The sequence below is a fragment of the Octodon degus genome, unplaced genomic scaffold (genome assembly GCF_000260255.1).
Source record: "Octodon degus isolate 3935 unplaced genomic scaffold, OctDeg1.0 scaffold00108, whole genome shotgun sequence".
Taxonomy (NCBI): Eukaryota; Metazoa; Chordata; class Mammalia; order Rodentia; family Octodontidae; genus Octodon; species Octodon degus.
The window spans coordinates 7,986,799-8,005,775 of NW_004524684.1; the positions used below are offsets into that span (position 1 = coordinate 7,986,799).

The following is an 18,977-nucleotide window of genomic DNA, read 5'->3' on the forward strand; positions in this document are numbered from 1 at the left end:
GCAGCGGGGGCCCGAAGCCCCGCAGGCAGGGCGTCAGAGCGCACCGCGCAGCGCTTTGCACAGAGCTCGGGCCGCGCCGGCGCTTGGCAGTGTGTGCCGCGACCAGGTGACGAAGGGTGGAGACGACAGCGCGTGGCTTCACGCAAGCCGTCGGGCGATGTAGATGCGCGCCGCCGCAGCACATACTCTAGCAAGATGTATATTTTATGTCTGCTAAAACGTATTCAATTTAAACTAGTATAGCTACGAAAAAGGCATTTTGATAGCTGATTGACCATTAAAATCATTCAGGATTCATTCGCTGAGCCCATCGAGTTCTGCCGTTAGATGAAGAGCTCCAGTTCAAATCGGAAAAGCCTATGACCGGAAGCCTGGGAAAGCCCAGGGGTGCAGCGGCCGCAGGCGTCCTTGGGGGCCATCGCCTCTGTGCCACTGCCCTTCCCTGCCCTGCCTGCGGGCAGAGGCACAGGCGGAGAGCAGCCCGCGCCTCCTCGCCCCGCTGCCAGCCCCAGCTGGAGCCGCCATGGGGTGGCGCGTACTGGGCGGAGGCTGCGTCAGTTCAGGTCTAGCACTGAGCCCGGCCGCCTGGCAGTGGGCACAGAACACATGGTGCACGCGGACTTGGTGGCCCCGGGTGCCGCGATCACCGGTCACCGCGGCCCGAGCGAGTTCAGCCTCGCCGATGGAGACGCACAGTGGGCAGAAATGCGCGGGCACAGGAGGTAGAGGCGGCAGCGGCCAGAGGCGACGGTCACTTCTGTGTCGCCGTGGGGAGCCGGCGTCAGGCAGGACCACCTCTCCAAGGACAGAGGACGGCCAGGACCGGCAGCCAGGATGTGGCCTGTTAGCTTTCTAGGTAAAAATGATTTCTGCCTAAATACGCAAGGGAGAGAGAAATGCAAACGGGGCGCAGAAAGCAGCTCAATTTGTTTTATTCTCATAATAAATTCATCATGATACTATAGAGTTGTGAAGGATAAATAAAAACCAGCTGAAACGTGCATCATCTGGAGTTCAGTTTGGGCTAAACAATATCCTACCTTCTACTCTTTCCAGGGGAACTGGATCAAAATCAGTCATTTCTAAACACATAGTTAAGCTACCAAACTGAATTCCAAAAGACTCAGAAGGGGCTGGAGAGATGGCTCAGTGGTCTAAGGCACCTACTTAGAACAAGCTTGGCAAAGCATCAGAGACCGCGGTTCAATCCCCAGCACCACATGCCAGCCAGCCCCGCCCCCTGGTGGGCTGAGCTGGCCCCACACTCACTCTCTCTCTCTCTCTCTCTCTCTCTCTCTCTCTCTCTCTCTCTCTCTCTCTCTCTCTCTCACATATTCTGTGTGTGTGTGTGTGTGTGTGTGTGCGCGCGCGTGTGCACCTGTGTGTGTCCATGATGAATTTGCCTGCTGGTCAGCAGGTCTGACATGGAAGTGTGGATGACTAGGTTGGGAGGACAGTAAATTGTCTCCTCTCACATTTTGACCTGCATGACACCATGTTGTCCACAGAAGCCCCAACAAGAAAGGCCAAAGAACACATTCGCCTGCTCAATTTCTATTTCTCCCTGAATGATCAGCACAATAAATGCAAATGGAATACTTAGTTCTATTTTTAAAGTGGTACACATAACTATTAACTCGTAAAATCATAGCACAGAAACAAATGATGGAAAGTCCCTTGTTCTGTTCCCCTAAACCCAGCCTTTTGCTAGCCTAGTCACTTTGCGGCAACCGTGGAAGCAGCTCTTGGTGGCTTTAATCTTTCTCACCTGTCGTCCAGCAATAAGGTGCAATCAACTTCTTCTTCTACCTAACCAAAGTTGGCAAATATTTCAGCTTACTGTTAAATTCCTTTACAAAATTTTGTACAAGAACATATTCTATTTCCCTTCAGATATCTTACTTGATACCAATGTTATAGTGAGACACTGTGATGCTGTATGATTTTTAATCACAAATTAAACCAAAAATGTGATCACTTAAACAGACTTGATAGACAATATTGTAGAGATAACTGTGTCCAGTATTTTTAAATATGTCCAATTATCAACATTTTTTCATTTTTATGCTTTTTATTCTTCTTTTGACTTATTTTTTATATTCTTTGCACCATGAAGGGCTTCTTGTATTCAAATTTTAAATCATTTTTTAAGTTTTAAAATTTTAATTTGAGAGGATATAGTTAAGATGAAATTGCCTTCTTCTGTATTTGCTTTCAGCATCATTATAAACAAATTGAGACCAAACTAAGCACTGATACAAGCTGCTATTTGGGAATAACTCAATATTTGCAGCGAATACTTTAAAATCCCTAAAGGAGCACAGGACACACTTCACATCATAGGCGACGACGCCACACAGAGCAAAAATCAAAGAACTTATTAGCATGTAAAATCCTCTCGATTGTGGATCACAGAAAGTACCCAACTATGAAGTCAGTCACAAGAGAAAAGAGGCATTCTCCATCCAGCTTCACAGGGTACCTGGAGAGAGGGGGGGACGCGGACAGAGACAAAGAGGATTACCGTGAGGAGCTCGGCGCGTCTCTCCTGTCACTTGGTGAGATCTTTTATAAAGCACCTAGTTTCTTCTTTCGCATCATGTTCTTGCTTTTATTTTAAGACAGTCATCCGGAAGTAGAGCATTTTCCCTAAGTGGTCAGCGGTCACATACACCGAAGGTCTCCGAGCTGCGGTGGCTGCCCACACCTGGGCTGATTAGACTGCAGGATCCGCAGTGTGTCAGAGCCCTTTTGCTGCCTTACGTTGGCTAAAAATGGAAAAGGTGAAGCTTTCCGGAGGAGCGGGCCCCCAGGCAAGCGGGGCGCCTCGGCAGCAGGTCGCAGGGGCCTCCTGCGCCCTCGGGGTGCACGCCCGGGAAGCAGCCTCTGTGGCCTTCGGGGGCGCCGCGGGCAGCTGGCCTCGGGCTCAGACGGGCTCCTTCAGGGAGGGCCGAGGGCAGCGCGGGGCGCAGCGGGGTGGCGGGGACTGCGCCGGGCTGCGCGGCGGCGCGCTTCTGCTTCTGCCTTTGCTTTCTCACGTTTCCCTCTCGGTTTGCTAGAGGTAGGAGCGCTGCGAGTACAGAACGTAAAAGCTGGACTATCTCGTATCTGCCAGGAATCCCTCGACCGCCGGCGTCCCTGCCCGGGTGCCTGTTTTCGCCCTGCGCGCTGACGCGACGCTGAAGGTGACAGCGCTTGCGTGCCGGGCGGAGGCTTGCGGCGGCGGCTTCGCTCCTTGTCTTTTAACTTGTATTTCTAAGTAATTGTTCTTTACCTAAAAATCAGTGTTTTTCAGTTTAGTTTTCGGTTAGCAATAATCGTGCCTCAGATAGGGCTCACTGACTAGGGTACTGCCACTGCGCACAGCTGATTTTTCAGTTAAACATTAAGAGTAACGACAACGTGAGTTGGTAGGTAGCGTTCTTCGTGCCTCCTGGCGCCTGCTGTCCCTGCTCTAAAATTGGCAGTGCATTTCACACTCACTAGGCCTGACTACTCCCTGTCGGAACACATCTCATCACTCATTACGGTCGCTGAGCTGACAATAAATTATTTAACTGAAATAACTGCTCTCTGGTGGACAGCATTTCTTAGGATGAACTCCACTGAAACGTGACTACCTCAGGAAAGCCTGAAACGCAAAATTTTATTTAAAATGTTAAGTTTCAAAATAAAGACGATTTAAGAAGATTGACTTAAAAAATTAAATTGATCCGTAGCTATTGGCTTCATTTTATGCCATATAAGAAACCTAGCATGAGTGATGAACGCGGAAAAACTGAAAAAAAGAAAAGACAAGCGCTGTTCCCTGGAAGCCTTCTAGGTCACCTGAGCTGCCCGAACTCAGGGAGGAGTGTGTGATGACCCGCGCATGGGCTGTTGGCAAAGCCCGAAGGCTTTAAGCATTTAAGGGAAAGAAATACATATACTTAAAAATAGTATTTATTTCTTTTTTAGTCTCATGGCTTTTGTAGTTTCTATAGTTAACACCCGTTTGATAATCACCAGTAGTTTTTATTAATTTTGACTGCATGAATAAAGGCATTACCGAAAGCATTGTGCAGATTGGTAACTCACCGCTTTGATGTCATTTACTCTCAGGTTTTGTTCTGAGGTTACCAGGAGGCTTACCAAAATCTCCTTGCATCATAAGCAGTTTGAAAGTGTGGACATTTGACACAGTAGGGAGGGTGAGAAAAACAAAATAAAATGGGCTGGGAATTATAGAAATAGAAAACTTGACCTTGCTTCCCATTTCTCCCCAGCTGGCCCTGGTTACACCTTCCTATGTCCCTTAGCTCAACACACAGGTGGCGACCGGCATGCTTCCTTGTCTTCGGGCTTGCTTTTGATACCAGCGAATGGGTGTGAGAGTGCTCGGAGCTCATCTGCACATTGCTGTTCTCAGTGAGCTGTATACCTTCCCTGTTTGTTCTTCTTACCGATGAACACCCACTTGTTTCAGTTTGGGGAACTCCGGTTGGTGCTGTGGGTAGAGCCAGTGTGCTCGGAGTCATTTGAAGTTTATTCTTTGCCTCTGTTGGCCCAGGGACCTCTTAGGACTATTTCACTTCTAGAAGATAGCTGTACTAGGTTCAATATTTTTCCTTTGCAGTTTTTGTTTGCTTGTTAGCTTTTTTTATCTTGTTTACTTTAAGTATTAAAAACATAATAAAAAATACCTCTTTTGCTACCTTCTCTTGGCTGTTGAAGCTTCTTCTGAGGGTTGTCTGAGGGAGGAGTCAGCGCACCCAATTTGCTGCCATGGTTGATGCCCACGCTCCCTCGGGGTCTTTCTCTCGTTCACTGCTGAGAAGTGGGCAGTGAGATGTCCTGCGAATGTTTGGTAGAGACCCGACCAGCCGCCTTTACCCTTTTGGAACCTGTACAATTGTATCCTTGTACGGGTTTGGGACTTGTGAGCTCTGCCTGTCACCTCTGCCTGTCACCTCTGCTTAGTATTTGAGAGCTCAGAAACCTGAACGCTGGCTCTTTCAGTGCTCTTCCTGTATTCCCATGGGTGTTTTTTTTTTTTATTTGTTCTCATTCTTTTTTCCTTCCTTTTTTTCTTCCAAGCATATTTAGCCTGTCTTTAAGCATACTGACCTATTCTTCTGCTTGATGTATTCTACTATTGATATTTTCCATTGCATTTTAATTTTATGTAGTGTATTTTTCACTCCAAGGTTTCTACTTGATTTTTTAAAATTCCTCCTTCTGTGTTAAATTTCTCTTTTAGACTATTGAAGCTTTTTCTCTGCTTTCTGAATGAAGCTCACTAAGCTTCATTAATTTCCTGTTTTAATTTCTTAATCTTCAAGTTTACTAACACAAGTTACTATTTATTTACTTTTTATGACTATAATTTTGGTCAGGGTTTCCTGGAAATTATTGATGTTTGTAGTGTGATGTTGTTTGACCATTTTAGGATTAAGTATTTATTTCAGTCTTCTGAATCAGTATTAGTTCTGCCAGTTTTTCTAGAAATTCCAAGCCATCTTTGACGTTTTTTTGGGGGGGTCCTGGGGATTCCAAGCAGGCTTTCAATCTGCAGTGACACTGCTGTGTCAGTAGTAGACAGGATCTGAACTCTAGGTTTCCTCTGTTGGATGTGAGCATGTTGCTATCGTACCAGTTCTAGAGGGTGATTCCAGCTTAAATCCATACATGGTGGTTTTGCCATGACCAAGAGAAATACTAAACCTATAGTTCACTCCTGTAAGCCTCTCTCTGAGATTAGGGTGCAAAGATGCCTCTCCACACTCACTGGCTTGTCTGTGTGAACAAGCTAAGAACACACTAGCACAGTGCTGCCTTCGTTCATAAATCATTTTTTCCACAGTTCTGGTAGCAAACCAAATCAAATTCAATGGTTAGGTTCACTGGAGAATTTTTTTTTTTAAATGTAGTTAGATTGGCTTCATAGTGATCATCCTGTTTTCAGACTCCACGCTCAGGGGGATTACAGGTGTGCGCCACCAGGCCCAGTCTCAGTGGCCATCTCAGTGCATCCTGGAGGCAGGACCTGCACGGCTTGTGGTTCCAGGGACCAAATCCCGTCTCTGCACTTTGCCTAAGAAGGCGCTTTAGCCTGCTGAGCTATCTGGCTGGCCCTTACTGGGCAAATTTGATTTGGGTCTCATCATAATACTTTGTGCACAAAATAATGGAAAGAATTAATTTTATGAACCAAGAAATAACTACATTAATATGGTAAGATACAAGTGATATAGAAAGATTGGACAAAATATTAAAAATGTGGGAAAGTAAGATAGTATAAATGTAGCATTTTAAAAATTAGTGTATCTTCTTTTATTTGTTGCTTTGTTTTTTACCATTATGATTACAATTGCTATCGTTTCAGAAGAACTGTTTTTGTAAGCATTATGGTAACTACAAAGCAAAATTTATAATGGATAAACCAAATAATAAGCAAGAAATAAAAACACAGCATCACTTTAAATTGCTTATAGAGGAAGTCTACAAGAGAACGCAAAAAGAGAAAGAACAACACTAACTTTAGAAAATGAAGTAAAAATGACTGTAATAGACCTTACCTGTCAATAATTTCTAATATATGAGTGGAACAAAAACTCTGATTCAAAGACATAGAGTGCTTTGCTGAATATCCAAAGCCCCAACTGCAAGCTGCTCCCAAGGAACGCACTTCCCTCGTAAGGACGTGCTCGGCAACCAAGACAGTTTTGTGACAGCCATTTAACCAGATATACAACGATGGTACTAGCATCAGCAGCTTACTCCACAGCGCTGCTGTTAGCTGGAAGGGGATCCATCCATCCTTGCAGAATAAGGGGCTAGCCAGGGAGCTCTGTGTGAGAGACGACTACTAGTGCCTCATGGCGTTGCCACCATCATTATTTTTATTCACATTTTAATTATGTTCAAGGAAAATGCACGTTTTAAGAGATAAAAATTTAATGACGTTTTAACAATTGTAAATAAAGTTAGTCCCAGGTAAACCTCTGGAGCGAGTCTGCGTCTGAGAAGAGGGCTGTTGACTGACATGGAGATCACTCTAGGAGGCGTGCCAGGGGCCACGAGGCCACGCTACTCCCTTCGAGCTGGCACCCCTGTTCTCCTTGCGGGGCAGCTGTTGCCAGTGCCCACAACTCTGGCCACGCGGGGCTAACACAGGGGAAAGGCAGAGGAGGCTGTGAGGTGCACAGCGGAATCGTTGGGGGAACAGCATCGCTGGATGCGATTCAGGCAGTCGGCAGTGCTCCGGAAGCAGTGACAACCGCGGAGGCTCTCATGTAACCTCTGAGGACAGCTACCAAGACACTGGCGCAGACCAGGCGGTGCGCTCTACCCTGTAACGTCAGTGTCAGCCCAAGGCCCCAGTACCCAGGAGTACAGAACTCCATCTTCAATGTTTACAAACCACTGTCTGTGTTTCCTAAAGCTTGCCAGGGCTCCTTTGGCACGCTCTACCTCTGTGTGCTTGTTCGAGTGCTGTCAGCCTGGGTGTGTGACGCGCAGAGCGCCTTCAGGTACAGCAAAGCGTAAGATTCCCTTCTCGGGCAGAAAATGTGTGTCTGGCGAGAAGTCATGTCACTTCCTGAGAGGAAATCGCGGACCGCTACTTGTCACTTGTGTGCGTCTGGGTGTCCCCCAAAGCCTCATGCAGTCGTGGGGGTGGGCTTTTCAGAGGCCGCTGAATCTGGGGCTTGTGATTGGTCCATTGGCTAGCTCTAGGCTGGGCAGTGTGAGTGCTGCACCTACCAGGGCGAGGAGCCTGCGTGTCGCAGGAGGGAGGAGGCGCTGCGCTTTCCTCTTTCGGCTGTCGCGGTTCTCATTGTCTCCCGCGGCCGTGAACGTTGCTCTTCTGCCGCTCCCCCCGGCCGTGGAGCCCGCACGGCCTGTGAGCTGCCTCACCCTCTTCTTCCTTCCTTTTGGGCACCGGGTGTCTCATTGCAGCCATGATAGGAAAGTAACTAAGGCACCCCTCGGAGTGAGTCTGAAGGTGAAAGTGGGGAAGAAGGCAGAAACGTGTGGCAATAATGGGAACGAAGCTGTGTGGATGTTTTGACGCTGGTCATGATTTCTTGCAGTGGACTACAGCTCTGTGAGCCATGGAGAGTATCGCCTTTGCTGTGTTCTGTCACGAATCATGCAGACAGATGTGGACCTTAGTCATGCGTCATGGCTGATTAGCATCATTCCAGGTTTATGCAACACAGGCTCAGCGTTTCATACTTTTGGTATTATAGCAGACAAAAATAATACTCTACGATTTTCTCTTTGTGATAGCTCATCTGCACAATAAAATATTTGTCAAATTTTCTTACGTAAAATGTGACTAAAATTGAGTTTAAGTCTGTTTATTCTCTTCCAAAGGGTAGCATACTTTAGCTTTTAAAATAAAATGATTTAAGTTTGTATATATATATATTGTCTTCCCAAGCTATTTTAATGAACAGTAAATCCGTGCTATGTCAAAGTGTGTAAATAAGTAAAAGCATCTGGAGAGGTAGTGTTTACCACTAGGGTGGCTGATCCAAAGTGCACTCCTGGCACCAAGGATCAAGGACTTGTGACAGGACGCAGGGCATGACGAACTTTCAAATACAATTGGGGCACAGCAGGCTGATTTACATGGCCGGGAGAGATCCGAAGGTGGCTTTTCAAGTGCTCCAGGACAACAATAATTGGGGGTGTCTTCCAGTCTAACTTTATTCATTAGCGCTAGGTAAAGATTGAGAAGATTAACATGAGATTACTCAGTATTTCTCTTATACAGAGTTCAGATTTTCATGTTGGTCATGGATATAAAGTTGATGCAGAATGTGCTTCAGAATTTAAGCCCTTATAGTTATCTGTCAGCACCAACAGAGAAACAAAAAGGAGACTGTTACAGAGCAGAAAGACAGAGAACATATGGTTGAGACACAGCAAATGCTGACTTGGGCTAAAAGATAAATAGTAAAAGGATGATTGTAAATACACTGGAAGTGACATTTCACCAAGTTAAGATTCTAGACAACAAAATGGTGAAATCATTGATCCTTCAAAAAATCAAAATATTCTTGGACTTTTTTTAAAGAAGTGAGAGATAATGTTTCTGATCTTAAAATTATTCTCTATTCTTCATGTGAAAACATCCTTAGCTAAATTACTATACACTATAGCAAAAATTGCAAGAAAATTTACCACTGACCTGACTTCATAATAATCATTAATAAAAAAAACCCACTCTTTCAGCAAGCAACGCATATTTATGGATGGAGAAAGTATGGTAAAAAGCCATAAATTTCGTGAACAGCAGCAGTCTCTTCCCTCAAAGAACTTGCATTTGAGAAGGTAAAAAGACACATGTAACAAACAGTATAAAGTAAGCATTATCACTGACATAGTAAAAGGAATATCTTCAGTAATTTATGTTTGCATTTTTTATAACGTATTTATCATTTCATACTAACAGAAAAGGTCTGTGTACCTGTGTGTCTTTCTGTCCCTGTCCCTGTCCCTGTCTCTGTCTCTGTTTCTGTCTCTTTCTAGGCAAATACTTAGTTTTGTGGACTGTGGAGCAGGAAGGTTTGTAGTCTTCAGAGTTAGATCACTGGAAAAGTAGCAAAAGCCTTGTCCCTGTGAAACTTACATTAAAGGTAAAGGAGACAGATAACAAACAAGTCCTCCAAAAATCCATGATTTTAAAAATCAAGTACCAAAATATGGGTACTACCATCTTTATTTAGCTCCTAAAATAGGGGTTCTTATTTTAGGTTAAGGAGGGCTTGCCAAAATAGCAGGAAGCTGATGTCGCCACAGTGCAGCTTATAAGGGGACATCGGCAGACAGGTGAGAGCTGTGAGGGAAGCTGACCCCAAGGACTTTGCAGGCCAAATGAAGATGAAGGACTCAGGCTGCAGAGATGTGGGATCTGACGCACAGAGCATCAAGTGGGGGAGACCGCTCCCAGGGTGAGCTCCCTCATGCTGCCAGCTAGCCCCCATTACCTTCTCACTGAACCTGCGCAGCTCTGACCCACATCTTCCCATTCCTCCCACTCCCCCATCCCCAGGAGCTACCGCTCTGCCGTGGGCGTCCATCAGTGTGACTTTGCTCAGCTCAACATGCTGGTGAGACCAGGTGGTGTGTGCTTCCTCTGTCTGGATTGTGTCACTTACACGACATCTTCCAGACTCATTCATGTTGTCAAAAATGGCAAAAGGCTCTCTTTTTAGGGCTCTCTACTACCGCACTGCGATCTGGACTATTCTGAAATGACCATGCTGTCACCCTGAAGGAGGACGGACTGGTGGAGCTGCCTGTGCTAGAGCAGGGAGATGCGTGCCAGCCTCCGCCGTGGCTCGGGGTGACGACGCTGGTGACCGGTGCTAGGGACTGCATAACGTCATTGGTCACGGAAAGCCTTGCGGCCTAAGTGTACATTGGCTAGTTCAGTAACACAGAAGAAATCATGATGAACCAAATTTAAGTGTTTTATAAACTTATGTCCGCAAAATATTTTCTTAAATCATGTATTTGACTCATTGCAGTACTGAAACATACAAATGAAACCCACAAATTAATTTTAGCCTAGAATCTTTAGGAAAATATCAAAGGTTCCATTTTTATTTTATAAATTTTCCCAGTGCATATTAGTCTCTCATCTGAAGAAATACTTAAAAAATAATGAAAGGAGATTTGTTACATAAGCTTCGGCGTGAGAGGCCGGGGAGCCCCCAGTGGCCGCCCATGCGCCCCAGCGTCTCGGGACCCAGGGGCCGCTCAGCCTCAGAAGCTGGTACAAGAGGCTATGGTACAAGAGGGATCAGAGACCTCACGCCGGTCCGAGGATACAGAATAAAGGCTCCACACCCCGCTTCCAAAGCACACCTGGTGAGGTGTGAGCTCCAGGGGACCTGGCTGCCTCACTAAAATACGCTTGCTGCCCATGGGACCTCTCCCTTGGGCCGGCACTGCTCAGAGCCTGGAGCTTTCTTGGTTGACATTCCATAGCCCAGACAGTGCCAACTCTCTGGACCCTCCGCCTCACCTCAGCTGCCTTGGCAGAGCTGCAGGCCCTGGCCTCTCAGGGGGTCCTCGCCTGCCTTCCCAGGCCTCCTTAGAAAGCTAGGTCGAATCCTCCCCGACTTCAGAGCTCTGCGCTTCTGCATGACGTAGATCCAACATGTCATGGTTGGCAGCATGATCCATCCCCAGGCCAAGCAGTCGCCAGCCTCCGCAGACCGTGGCTGCAGCGGCCCCTCACAGCGGGTAGCTGAGTATCCGGAAGTGAATCCGAGCAAGGCTTTCTTGCACAGGGCTCCTGGGGATCTTGGCTCAAACAGACCATCTAACTGCAGCAAGCGTGAGTCAGTGGTGGATGGCGCCTCACTGATTCCTCAGATGCCGTCAAGGTATATTTCCTTGGCTTCCAGATCCTTGTACGCAATTTCTTTTTGATGGTGCCAATCTCACCATTTCAGCCCAAACATTACATTTTTCAAATACTTTTGCTCTGCTTTGTGCTTTTTGCAACAAATGTAACTAAAAGCAGCCAGAAGCATCTGTGCCAACCTGAAATTCAGGTTGCTCTGAAACTTCTAGCAGAGCCAACAGTGCGCTGCGCACGGACCCCGCGGCCTGCGCACGGACCCCACGGCCTGCAGGTTATCACATGGGGCAGAAGGCAGGACTCCTTTTCTCTTACTTTTGCAGAGTGTCACAGGCAAGGCCTCTAGTGTTGTAGCCAGTGAGTCTTTGTTCTCAAATGACGCTTCCCGAGCCTGGCCTTGCTGCCCGCACCCCGTCCTCATCTTCTCCACTTGGACCAGAATTGCCCTTTGGCCTCCTGGGAGTCCTCGGGCCAGTTGTCCAAACTTGCCAACAAAACAGTTCCAAGTGCTTCTGAGTCCTGCAGACAGCTTCAGCGCCAGCAACACCACAGTACTCCTGCATCGGTTTCTGTACTAGGCAGCCGTCCCGCGTGCTGGAACCATGTGCTGGCTACCCGCCCCTACCGGAGGCAATGGCCATGCGCCTGGGGCTTCCGGGGATGGAGTCTATGGTTGGCTGGCTCCAAGCAGAATCCACAGGACAGAAGGGGCGGCAGGGCAGAGATGCCCAGCTCAGGGCATTTGGAAGCAGAGCACAGGACGGCGTGGAGGAGAAAGGGCCAGGGACAGATTGGGCCCAAGGCCATGGCCCCGAGACCCGCCACCCCACAGGGCTGCTGAAGCCGTACTTCAGGCGGCTCATGAGCCAGGCAACTTCGAAAGCATGTCTGCTTGTATTTTAGGGAAGGGTCTGCAGGGTGTGCAGGTCCTCACTACTACATCGGACTCAGCGATTCTCCCGTTTACAGCCTCCCAAGTGCTGGAATCACAAGTGCACACCGCCAGGCCAGCCTCAATGGCCCTCTCAGCGCGCCCTGGGGGCGGGACGGCACTGCTGGCCGGGGATCGAGCCCTCGCCCCTGCTAATCCGCTGAGCTATTTGACCAGCTCCACAGTCATGTGCAGTGAGAAAACAAACTTAAAAAGTACATAGATCTAGTTAATCTTTTCATTTGTCCTTTTTCCTAAATTCCATTTTATGGAAGGCGTCATCATCATCATCATCATCATCAACATTTTATCCTTGAGTTGAAATGTTTCTGAGTCTATTACAAGCTCAAAACTATAGATTTATTTTTAAAATGATATGTAGTCTTTAATGGGAAAAATCTACTAATGAGTGCCTCTCTACCCTTAGTGAGATGTAAAGTATCTTAGGGAGGTGATTACTCACATATGAGCGAAATTCAAAACAAAATCTCTAAAATATAACTTAAGTCAAGATCATGTGGTAACTCACTAGCAGTCAAGAAGCAAGATGTTTTCAAGGGACTATCTAGGGGTCACGATAAGAAACTGCAGGAAACGGAAAGAGGGCCAGGAGAGAGATGGAGAGGGAGAAGCAGGCAGGCAAAGTGCGTGGAAACACGGAACCTTCCGTATGCACCAAGATAAAGGCGGGATCTTTCCCACACACGGCAGTGTCTAAGAGCTTGTGCAGTCGCTAACAGAGAAGAAGCATGAGCACATGTAAAAATATTCTTCAGTTTTAAAAATATCTACTAGGGTGACTCTACGTAAGGACACTATCTTTCGCCAGGCAGGTGGGTGTTCCCTGTGGCCCCAGCTGCTGCTCAAGAGGCTCGTGCAGGAGGACAGCAAAGGGTAAGGGCTGCTGTGCGACTGGGCCAAGGGCTTCCTCCAGATGCAGAGCTGGGGGTCTGCTGAGTGCTCTGTGGGTGCAATGCCCAGCACTGTAAAACATAAATGAATTAAAGAAATGATAAATACAGAAATAAGCAATCTTTATGAAATTGTTCTTTGTGCACAATAATGCTTATTTCACTGATTCATGAGTTCCAATTTCTCGAAGTGTCATTATTTTGAACTAGCCCCGGGTCCAGACACGCAGAGCCTCTAGCTCGTGCAAGTTATGCGGTGCTCAGTCAGACTTCAGGCCCAAGAGCCTGAGAGTGGAGCAAACCTGGCTAAGAGCAGCAGCGGCAGAGCAAGGCTGTTCGGTGCACGTACGCAGCTCCCTGGCTCCTCACCTTTTCCCAGGACTGTTGGGCTGAGATGAGACTCAAAGGGTTGGTAGTAAAAATGTGATCTACACATGCATTCACGGTAAAATAAATGAAACACAATGATAACTGATGGCAGTTTCTAATTTGGGGGTGATCATAGCTGAGCGATTACAGTTTTGAGTTTGCAAATTTAATGTCTTTACGGGGGACTCCATTTATGTTTAAATAGTGTGGTTTTCTTGGGTTGTGTAGAATTTCCTCCATACATATGTATGTATTTACAAATCATAAATAAGTAAAAGAGCAGATATAACTTTTAGGAATATTATCCAGAGAACCAGAAATGAGTCAATCATATAGGACTGGAAGGAAAGAGGGTAGTCATTTTTAATGGCAGCACGTGTAAAAAACATGCGTCCCCATCTTTACATTTCAAAAATCTCATTTTTTCCATCACAGCAAAGGTTGGTATCCATCAGTAAAGAGTAATGAGCCCTTTAACACATGCACTAAAGAACTTTGTGGTATAAAATAAATGTTAACCTCATGGGAGCAAGAAAGAGGAAGAGATGAAGATTGGGAAGGATAGAGGAAAGAGGAAAAGAGACGAAGAAATGGCCATTTTCAGGATAAGCAACTGTAAGGAGGGAAAGGAGTATCACATACATATGTGCGCTGCACACACACACACACACACACACACACACACACACACACACACAGTGCAATGGAACCAAACGTGCAAAGGCATTATGGAAAACGGAGTGAATAACTCCAACTCGGTTTCACAGAAGATTTCCAGGAGGAGGTTATTTTTAACCTGGAACATTACAAAAAAAATCATATTGTGCCAGCAAATAGGAATATAGGGAAGGGAGTTAGAGAGCTCAATCCGGATAGCTGGGGCAGCCCCAGCACTATGCATAGTGGCAGGAGGCAGCAGAGACTGGGTCAGCCTGCTTCTGTGTACCAAAACACACATTGTAAGAAACAAGTAGGTAAAACTTGGGAGTTTGGAAAGATATTGTCATTGAAAAAGATCAGAAATTTCTCTTCAGAGAAAGATCAGAGGAGAGACTTTGTTATACCAGAATTATAAGGAAGAACTGTCCCTGGAAAGCAGAAGCCAGAAAGAAGTCATTAGGAGATGACACTAACCATTCAAGTGGACAGTGGTGAGGTTCAGAAGTGAGAAGCAGGCCCTGCTTTTGTCTCCCAAACCCCTCAAAATTGTTATTGTGTATTTTCTGATTGACCATAATTCAAAATTAATATGTAGCACGTGTTAGTAAAATATGAGTAGACACAGCATATGAGTCAAAAAATTGCATACTTCCAGTTACTTCTATTTGTGTCTTTGCACAGGGCTGTGGTGGCCTTGAAACGTGGCAGCTGTACACTGCACAGATGTTGGGCTCTTACTCTTCTGAAAAGTCCAGGGTTTGTTTCTTGTGGTTTGATAGGGGGCCACCATGTGGTTAGGCCAATAGCATGACACGGCCAAACCTAAGGATGGCTATCAGAAGCCTCACGTTCTTATCTAAAGGCCAAACATGAAAGCATCATTCTGAGAACACAGATGTTTGTAAGAAAGAGTTCAAGAAAGAAAGAAGCAAGGCCATTCACATTATATTTGTCTTAAAGCATCTTTGAATATTGTGAAGCAGAAATAGAAGAGATATTTTATGCCTTGTATATAAATATCAGTGTCTATTTTTTGGTTAGCTTATTAAAATACTTAAATTAGGCTGCTATAAACATGGGCGCACATACATCACTGTGGTATACAGTTCACAAAGAGATGCAAACGGCAGATAGATTTGTGAAAAAAAAGTTCAACATCATTGATCATTCAAGAGATGCAAATTAAAATGACCCTGAGATATTATCTTACACCAGAAATAATGGCTATCATAAGCAGTCAACCAATAATGAACTCTTGGGAGGCTGTGGAAAAAAAGAAATCCTGCTCCACTGTTAGTGGGAGTGCAGGCTGGTACAACCACTATGGAAATCAGCACGGAGATGCCTCAAAAAGCCAGGACTGGAGGTTCCATTCAAGTCAGGCATTCTCTTCCTAGGTATTTTTCCAAAATGGATAAAAGTGATATGGTATTTTCACACAATGGAGTATAATTTAGCTATAAATAAAGGTACATTTGAGGCTTTTCTAGATAAATGGATGCTGCTAGAGTCTATATTAGTGAGATAAATCAGACCCACAAGTGTGAACATTGTATTATCTTGCTAGTTTGAGAATTTGAAAGCATAATGAAAATCCAAAAGGTACAACAGATATTGTGAAAGGGAAAGAAACTGTTCAATGGGAAGGAAACCTGGAATGAGGAAGAGGACAAATGTAAGAAGGGAAAAAGATGTATTTGGCTATTGGCCCTGCCCCTGGGGCGCGCTGAGATGGCCATTGAAACTGGGCATGGTGGCACATGCCCGTAATCCCAGCTCTTGGTAGGCTGTAAACAGGCAGATCACTGTGAGTGCAATCTAGTAGTGAGACCTTGAACACCCTGTAGACCCTTCCCTAAAATACAAGTGTGTGTGTGTGTATGTGTGTGTGTGTGTGTGTATGTGGTGTAGACTAGTTTGCATAACTGTATTGTCAATTTCTGCTGGTGTTTTGAAAGGAGCAGTTAATACTTAAATTGTTTTTTTTTTAACTCTGATTTTCTTTTCTTCTCATGAATTTCTTTGCTTTTTTTTTTTGAACGAATCTCTTACATTTATATCTGGTAATGTGAATGACTAATTTGAAGATAGCATCATGTAGTACAGCAACCATTGTTGAATTTATATTACTTTGTTTTCTGAAATCTTGTTTCTGTTTTTTCTTTATATCTCAATTTTTATTAATTTTATTGAGAAATAGCGATGAGGCAGTTTCAAAACAGGTTAGTAGGACAGTTTCAATAATTAATACATTGCATATTGTTGTCTTCATAGTAGTTATTCATAGTACAAGATGCAGACATGATATCCTGTCCAAACACTATAGTACAAATATTTCTTCTCATTGAATTAAGAGATAGTAGCTGTATATCTATCCTATTTTGTGTATATAGATACAAAATGGTCCTTCATTTATATCCCCTTTTTTGTTTAGTTTTGTCAGAAATGGATATTCCATTGCTATGTAAATATTGTAGGTATGTGAATTCAGCATAATAATTTAATATACTCCAGTAGTCCATAATAGTAGTGGGTTATCCATAGAACTGGCAATGTCAGAAGTTGTTGACTTGAGCCTTTTATAGTTCAGCATATTAATATGGCTTTACTTTTTAATACCTCTTTTTTATACTTTTTTACTGGATGATTAAGACCAAGATAAAGCACAATCTATATAACAAGAAATGTAATTGGTTATGATCCGTCCAAATGGATAACACCGACAAAGGATCTATGTCTCTATTTTGTATTCTTTAAAATAGAATACTTAAATTTTTAAAAGTATGGTTAAGTAAGAACTCCTAATGAGTCTTAAAGATCTTGCACTGCACTGGAATGATTTAGATTATGCTCAAATATTTTACAGCACAGTTCAGACACACAAGTGCTGGCGCTCTCCCACTTAACTCCAAGACAGCAATGAATGATGTAATGAATGATTGTTTAAATGTACTCATGACACAAGTAGAGTGTCTAATAGCAAAACCTCCAAAGAAGGCTTAAACACGAATGAACGCAATACTTGTCTAAGTATCATATACAGTGAAGTAATAGGAGTTACTGATTTTTCAAATGCTTTCAATGAGAATACATGTTTAGGAGAAGACCATAAGCAAACACTTTGAAAGTGCCAGTGACAGAGGAAGTGAGCTGGAAGGAGCTATGCACTTTGCACCTGCTGTCCTCAGAGGGCTGCGATTACTGTAGCGAGTGGAGTCATGTGCCGTTCATCACAGTACGCAGTGCCGAGCCCCTTCCTCCCTCCTGGCATGTGTGGTGTGGGGAGTCATAACTTGATTTACCTTGTGAACTCTTCAAGGACTAGCTATGTTTAAATTTTATGAACACGGGAATTTAAAAAATACATAACTCAGCCATGAAGCTCGTCCAACAATCCTTCTTTTATGACCTGAGATAAGAATGGTTTCAATTTTATTAAATCAAGGAGGATGAAAGCATGCAGGAAGCCTCCTGCCCTGCCGCCAGCTCTTTGATATTTGTGTCTGAGGGGGATGAGCAGAGCCACAGCAGACAGAAGCCACTGCCTCCCTGTGTGGAGAGAGGGCAGGGTCCTCTGCTGCCCGCCCGAGCAGATCAAAGTCAATGTTTAAGGTTTAAAGTTCGCGCGCCATGACCTCTGCAGAAATATATAGTTTCAACTAGTCAATATCTGTGCCAGACACTGTTTTCTTTCTTTCTTTTTTCAACTATTGATTACTTTTCTGGGTAATCTCCAAATTCTAATTTGCGGTCATTCATTGTGGCACTTGAAAGACTTCAGAAACTAGGGTATGAAAAAAAAAGTGGAAGTATCTAAGATGATTAAGAGATTTACCAGAGTAGTTGGAAGAAGCCTTTGGCTTCCTTCCCAAGGTCTTTTAGCTTGAAATCAAGGCTTAATATTTGATGGCAACAGCATTATACCTTAGATAAGGTCAGCCGAATCGGCTTCTAATCCAAGCCGACAATTTTATAATGAACTTTGAAATGAAAGCTTCAGGTGATTCTAGTTCCAGGTAGGGTTTTAGATTCATTTCAATTTGAAGTTTGGTTTTCATGGCCTCTTATCTGCCATTCATTGAACTTGTTCTTTATTACCAGTGGTTTGCTGTTTTATGCTCTTCTAAATAATCCTTGTTCATTATACCAAGAGACTCAGACTTCCAGATGTGGTTTGATGTCACCGTGTGTGTACAGGACACCCACAGGTGCCAGGAAGGACAAAAAGAAAAAGAAGAAAATCAGTCAAGATTAAAGTTTCACAGATCCAGATGTTGCTGCTGCTAGTGTTTGAAAAAAGGAATAGAGCTTGGCATTTCAGCGTCGCAGCTGGCATGTAACGAGAGAAAAGCACGCATGCGCGTGCGTGCTCCACGGTGGGAGTGGGTGGCGGCCTGGAGGAAGGAGCCCGGTCTGCTTACGTAAAAGGAAACACTGGATGAGGGCCTGTGCAACTCTGCTGGAGACGAGGGGTTTCCTTACTATTAACGAAATGTCTGGCATGTTTGGGAAAATGTAATTTTTTACACGTAGGTGCATAGAACTAAAACAGAACGTGCTGACTCCTGTTGGTAGCATTTCTCTCCACTTACGAAGAAGAGGCAAGCATTTTTCATATGGCAAGCTTATCTTCTTCTTTCACTCTCTCCTTACTACCATTCCTCAGGCACAAATGCTCTTTAAGAGAAAGTTTGCAAGGAGGTTCCCGAGACTACACAGGTCGCTGAGCCATGCAGTATTTGAA

The 18,977-nt window shown here is 44.8% G+C and overlaps 1 protein-coding gene and 1 pseudogene across 1 annotated transcript in view; both read right to left on the minus strand.

Moving 5' to 3' along the window:
• The window catches only part of Sema3a (semaphorin 3A), a 462,357-nt gene that overhangs the window by 313,341 nt on the left and 130,039 nt on the right, over positions 1 to 18,977 (minus strand). The gene's annotated exons all lie outside the window — the stretch shown is intronic.
• On the minus strand, positions 3,259 to 3,368 carry LOC111818949 (annotated as a pseudogene).